This window comes from Nycticebus coucang, chromosome X (genome assembly GCF_027406575.1).
Source record: "Nycticebus coucang isolate mNycCou1 chromosome X, mNycCou1.pri, whole genome shotgun sequence".
NCBI classification, from domain to species: domain Eukaryota; kingdom Metazoa; phylum Chordata; class Mammalia; order Primates; family Lorisidae; genus Nycticebus; species Nycticebus coucang.
Window position 1 is genome coordinate 151,382,225 of NC_069804.1, and position 7,423 is coordinate 151,389,647.

The 7,423-nt window shown below is 32.1% G+C and overlaps 1 non-coding gene across 1 annotated transcript; it reads left to right on the forward strand.

The window, feature by feature from the left end:
* The first annotated feature begins 858 nt into the window (after positions 1 to 858).
* LOC128578655 (U6 spliceosomal RNA) lies at positions 859 to 965 on the forward strand. The gene has a single exon (XR_008377794.1). It is a non-coding gene; the product is annotated as a U6 spliceosomal RNA (small nuclear RNA).
* Positions 966 to 7,423: the final 6,458 nt, after the last annotated feature.

Sequence of the window (7,423 nt, forward strand, 5' to 3'; positions counted from 1 at the left end):
CATTGAATGGGAACAGTCGATGCTTCATTTAAAAGATATAGATTGGCTGAATGGAAGAAAAAAACATATCCCAAACATAAGCTGTCTCAAAGAAACTCATTTACCTCACAAGGACTCTATCTCAAGTTAAAGGAATGGAAAAATATTTTATGTAAATGGAATCTGAAAGTAAGCAGATAATAATTCTCAGGTAAAATAGATTCTAAATCAACAAAGGTTAAAACAGACCAAGAGAGTCATTATATGCATATAATGATAAAGGAAACAACTCAATAAAAAGATATAACAATTGTAAATATATATGCATCCACTACAGGAGCTCCTTGATTCATAACACAAATTCTACTTGATCTAAGGAAAGGAATAAACAATAGCATTGCCAGGGACTTCAACACTCCACTGACAGTACTAGACAGATCGTCAAGGCAGAAAATAAACAGTGAAACACTGAACTTACACGGGACTCAAAAATGAACGAATCTAACAAAAATTTATGGACCATTTTTCTTAGTAGCACTTGGGACATCTGAGATAGATCATGTATGTTAGGCAACAAAACAAATCTAAGCACATTCAGAACAATCAAAATGAAACCATGTATCTTTTTAGATTGCAATGGGATAAAACTAGAAATAAATTCCAAGAGGAACTCTCAAATTTACACAATGTCATAGAAATTTAAAAGCCTGGTGCTAAATGATCCTTTGGTCAATGATGAAAGTAAAATACAAAAATTAAACTATTTTTGAACTGAATGACAAATATGATAAACAACATCTAAAAATCTGTGGGACATGATGCACTATTAAAAGGGAAAATAATAGCCTTATGTGCTTATTTATAAAAAAAGAAAAGACAATGCTCGCTTCGGCAGCACATATACTAAAATTGGAACAATACAGAGAAGATTAGCATGGCCCCTGCGCAAGGATGACACGCAAATTTGTGAAGCGTTCCATATTTAAAAAAAGAAAGAAAGAAAAGACAGAAAGAATACAAATTAACAAGCTCATGTCACACCTCAAGGAAGAACAAAGCCATCAATGTTAGCAGAAGAAAGAAATAAAAATTATCAGAGTTTTTTCATTAAATTAAATTGAATCCCCTCAAACAACAATCAAACAAAACCAATAGGCCACTAGTTAGATTAACCAGAAATAGAAAAGTCTCAAATAAACTCAATCATAAATGAAAAAGAATACTTTACTAAGAAGAATATGTTCCAGCTCCATCCATGTAAACATGAAAGAGGTAAAGTCTCCATCTTTCTTTAAGGCTGCATAGTATTCCATGGTATACATATACCACAATTTATTAATCCATTCGTGGATCGATGGGCACTTGGGCTTTTTCCATGACTTAGCTATTATGAATTGGGCTGCAATAAACATTCTGGTACAAATATCTTTGTTATGTTGGAAGAAAAAATACCCAATGTACACAGCCCTACTATGAAACTAATTTGGGACTCTCACATGAAAGCTATAACCCAGCTACAACTTAACAATAGGGGGAAGTGGGAAGGGGGTGGGTGGGTAGAGGGAGGGGAATCGGTGGGATCACACCTGTGGTGCATATTACAGGGGTATTTGCGAAACTTGGTAAATGTAGAATGTAAATGTTTTGGCACAGTAACTGAGATAACGCCGGAAAGGCTATGTTAACCACTGTGATAAAAATGTGTCAAATGGTTTATGAAGTGAGTGTATGATGCCCCATAATCATATCATTGTATACAGTTATGATTTAATAAAAAAATTAAAAAAAAAGATAAAAACATAAATGAAAAAGAAGACACTATAAATGGTATGAGAGAAATACATATTATCTATGACTACTAAGAGAAGTTCTAGGCACACTAGCTAGAAAATCAAGAAGAAATGGATAAATTTTTGGAAATAGCCTACCTCCCAGGTTTGAATCAGAAAGAAACAGAAATGCTGAGTAGATCAGTAAGGTTAAAAAAAAAAAATAAAAACTCTACCAACATAAAAAGTCATGGACCATATGGATTTATAACTGAATTTTACCGAACAACAAAGAAGAAATGACATCAATTCTACTAAAACTTTTCCACAGCATTAGGAACCCTCCCTAACTCATTTTATACATCCAGTATCACCTAGATACAAAGCCAGGAAGGGAAAAAAAAACAGGAAAAGAAAACTACAGATGAGTATCCTTCATGAATATAGGTTAAAAATTCCTCAAAAAAAAATACTAGCAAAGAAAATCCAACACCACATCAAAACGATTATTCATCATGATCAAATGGATTATATCCCTGATATGCAGGGATGGTTTAATATAGGCAAATCACTAAATGTGATTCAGCACATAAACATAAATAAAAACAATGACCATATGATCATATCAATAGATGCAGAAAAAACATTCAAAAACATCCAGCATAGATTAATGATAAAAATCCTCAACAAACTGGGCATAGAAAGAACAAATCTCAAAATAATGAAGCTGTAGTAACAAACCCACGGGAAGTATCATCTGAACTGGAAAAGTTGAAAGCATTCCTCTGGAGAATTGGAACAAGACTGAAGGAGCTAGTACCACCACTTCTACTCAAAATAATTCCGGAAATCCTATCTAGAGCAATCAACCAAGAGAAAGAAGTAAAGGGCATTCAAACCATGAAAGAGGAAATAAAACTATGTTTCTTCTGACAATACAATCTTGTATCTAGAAAACCCAAAAGATTTCGTTAAAGGACTCTTAGTATTGATTTTAAAAACTCAGCAAAAGTTTACAAAATCAGTGTACACAAACCAGTAGTATTTCTATATACTAATAAAAGTCATGCTTAGAATCAAATCAAGAACTTGATACCATTTACAAGCTACAAAGAAAAAAAACAACAACAACTAAGAATGTAGGTGTTTCTCCTCTTAACCGAAGAGATGAAAGAACTTTACAAGGAGAACTGGAAAACACTGATGAAAGAAATTATACATGAGACAAATACATAGGAAAACATTCTATGCTCATGGATTGGAAGAATCGACATTTTGTAAATGCCCATACTTTTCAAAGTGATTTACATATTAATGTAATTCTAATCAAAATGCCAATATCACTTTTCACAGATCTAGAAAAATTAATCTTCTATTTCATGTGGAATAAAAAAAAAAGTCTAAGTAGCCAAAGCAATCTTAAGCATAAAGAACAAATATGGAGGCATTATATCACCTGGCTTCAAATTACACTATAAGGCTATAGTAATCAAAATTGTATTGTACTGGTATAAAAGTAGAGATATAGACCAAAGGAGAAAAATATAGAACTCAAAATAAAACCATATAACCAAAATAAATTGATAAACCTATTTTCAACAAAGCTTACAAAAAGACTACACTGAGGAAACGATTCCCTATTCAATGAATTCTGGGAAAATCGGATAGCAACCAGCAGAATAATGAAACAGGATTTCTGTATCTCCTTATACACAAAGATTCACTCAAAATGTATCGAAGACTTAAATTTAATACCTGAAAATTGTAAAAGAAAATATTGTTAAAATCTTCAATATATCAGCCTAGGCAAAGAATTTATGAATAAGACACAAAAGGCAAATAGAGCAACAGCAAAATAAATAACCAGCACTTGATTAAATTAAAAATTTTCTTCACAGTGAGGGAAATAATCAACAGAGTAAATAGACGACCTATAGAAATGGGAGAAAATATTCACAAAGTTTACATCTGACAACAACTCATTTCCAAAATCTACAAAACACATATCAGCAAAGATTCATTAAAAATATAGCTATTGTGGACTATGTTATTCATCTATCTAAAATATTACAGTTGTTCATCTAGACTTTTTTTTTTTTGAGACAGAGTTTCACTTTATGACTCTCAGTAGAGTGCTGTAGCATCACAGCTCACAGCAACCTCCAACTTCTGAGCTTAGGCAATTCTCCTGCCTCAGCCTCCTGAGTAGCTGGTACTACAGGCACCCGCCACAATCCCCAGTTATGTTTTTGTTGCATTTTGGCTGGGGCCAGGTTTGAACCCACCATACTTGGTATATGGGCCTGGAGCCCTATCCACTGAGCCACAGGTGTCGCCCTATCTAGACTTTTTATTGTTGTTGAGACAGAGTCTCACTATGTCACCCTTGGTAGAGTGCTGTGGTGTCACAGCTCACAGCAACCTCCAACTCCTGGGCCCAAATGATTCTCTTGCCTCAGCCTCCCAAGTAGATGGGACTACAGGAGCCTGCCACAATGCCCAGCTATATTTTTTTGTTGCAGTTGTCATTGTTGTCTGACTGGCTGGGGTGTACATGGCCCTCAGTGTACATGGCCAGTGCCGTAACCACTGTACTACAGGCGCTGAGTCCATCTAGACTTTTAATATTAATTTCTACTTAAAATATTCTATAAAATTGTATCTTCTTATACTTCCTACTTTCACTAATTAATTAATATTTTTTGTTTTTTGACACATGTAAAACTGTATATATTTATTTGTATGATATGATATTTTGATATATGTACACATTTTGGGAGAATTATGTTAAATGACATATCTATCATCTCACATGCTTAATAAATTTTTGTGATAAGAACAGGTAAAATTTATTTGTTCAGCAATTTCCAATAATACATTACTAGTAATTATAGATGCTAAAAATTTTAAATTATTTTTAATAGAAAATATTTAATGCTATTAATTCCCTGGGAATCACTGTTTTAGAGACTTATCTTTTGTTTCATTGCATTTTCAAATTTTTTCAGGTGAAAAATGTTTTCTAATTTTCCTTTAGATTTTCTATTTGGCCTAGACATTATTTAGAATTGTGTTGCTTAATTTTGAAGTGCTTGGAGATATTACTGGTTTATTTTGTTGTTGTTACTGATTTCTGGTTTAATTCTATTATCACCAAAGTACATTCTTTATGTTGAGATTATTTTATATCTGTTGTGATTTTTTTATGACCAAGGGTTTAATGTATCTCAGTAAAAATTCCATGTGCACTTAAAAAGATTGTGTATTCTGCTGTATTATGTGTAATATACTATTAATGCGCATTTGATTCAGTTTGAAGATGCTATTGTTCAGTCTTCCATATCATTTATGATTTCCTGTATATCTATGCGTTATAGAGAACTGTTAATATCTCCAACTATATTTGTGATTGTTCATTACTCTTTTTGGTTCTTTTAAGTTTTGCTTCATGTATTTTGAATCTTAGTGGTTTGGTACATACATATTTTCTGAATTTAGTATGTATTGGTTTAGTCATAGTTTTGTTATTAAAATGTTCTTTAACCCAGAAAATGTTCTTTCTGCTGAGTTCTACTTTGTCCAATATTAATATAATCACTCCATATTTCTTTTGTTTAATATGTGCTAGTCTATCTTTTCCTTTCATTTACTTTCAAGCTACCTACGTAATTATATTCTATGTGAGTGTGTTCCTTATAGACAGCATACAATTGGGGCGTGTTTTTTAAACCCTGCTATACTTCAATTAATGTATTTATATTCAAAGTAATTTTAGCAAGATATTCACATAGCACACCTTTATCTCATTTAAGAAATAAAAATAAATGGTTTTTAGTATATTGAATAAATTGTGTACCCAAAGTCACAATCAATTTTGGGACATTTTCATCAGCTCAAGAAAGAACCCTGTATAATTAATAATCACTTCCCCATTTTCCCTCAAACTTTTCAACTACAGGTAGTCATTAATCTATCTTATGGCATAAATTTGACTACTCTGCAAGTTGGATATAAGTGGAATGATACAGTATATTGTCCCTTGTTACTGTTTTCTTTTATTAGAATGTTTTCAAAGTTTTTCCATATTGTAGTGTGTATCACAAATATATAGATATACCTCATATTATTTCCATTATATGGATATTAAGTCCATTATATGTATATACCACATATTATTTATTCATTCGTGAGGTGATGAACATTCGGGATTCAGGTTGCTTCTACTTTTAGGCTAATATGCATAATGATGTTATGGACATGTGTGTACAAATCGTTGTGTGAAGACATGTTTTCAGTTCATTTTGGAACATATCTAAAAGTGGAGTTACATGGTTACCATGTTTAGCCTTTTGGGAAACTCAAAGTTATTACTGACATGGTTTGATTTGGGATTATTATTTTATTATTTGGTTCCTCTGGTTTTAGTTCCTCTGTACCCTCTTCCCTGGTGCCTTTCAGATTATTTGAATACTTTTAAACTTTTGTTTTAATTTAACTATTATAAATTTGACTATAGGGTTTTTAGTCATTGTTCTAGGCATTATAATGTGCACACCTAATTTTTCACTATCTATCTAAAGTTAATATGTTACCATGTCAATTGGAATGTAGCAATCGTATCAAATATGTCTTTTTAATCTCCATCAATTATACTTTGATCCTACTTATTTTTCTACATTTTTTAAAAACACCATCAACAATGTTATATATTTTCTTTCAAATGTCAAATGTATTTTGGAGGACTCAAGAACAGAAAAAATACTTGATTATATTTATCCTAACATTTACCATTTCTTTTGCTCTTCCTAGATTACCTGTTCTCCAAAATTTTATCACGTACATTTTCCTTTTGATCTGAAAACATTGTATTATCAAATCTTATACAGAAATCCTTCTGAAAATTAATTTTCTTATTTTTAAATTCATCTTTAGATGTCTTAATTTCCCTTCATTTCTAAAAGATGAAATTTTATCTGGTAGTTTTTTCTCAGAACTTTGGAAAATACTATGCCACTTTTCTTTGGCTTGTATGACTTCTGACATGAATTCTACAGTTATTAAAATCATCATTTATTTTATTAGTTTGCTGGTGCTTCCATAAAAAATACCCAGAATGGGTAGCTTAACTAATAGAAATTGACTTTCTTATAGTTCTATGGTCTAGAAGTATGAGATCAAGTCTGTGTGAGGGTTGGATTCTTCTAAGGCTTTTCTCTTTTGGCTTTATGGCCATTTTCTACCTGTATCTTCACATGGTCTTCTCTCTATGTGTGTCCATGTCCATACTGCCTCTTCTTTTAAGGACACCAGTCTATTGGATTAGGGCCTAACCTAATAGCCATATTTTAACTTAATTACCTGTTTAAGGACCTTGTCTTGAAATACAGTCACATTCTAAAGTTCTAGGGGTTAGGGTTTTAGCATATGGATTTGGGGGAAACACAATTTAGGTCATTTTTATCTGGCTTCTTTCATGATTTGTGTTTGTGTTACTTTTCAGCAGTCTAATTATAGCATGTCTGGGATGAATTTCTTTAAATTCAGTTTGTTTGGAATGTGTTGAGCTTCTTAAATTTATTTGGATATATCTCACATGTGAGCTACTTAGTGGTAAGTCTGGGCATGAGTTGTGCTCTATTAGTTCAAGTTTCAAAGTTTTTGGTATTCTGAATAGG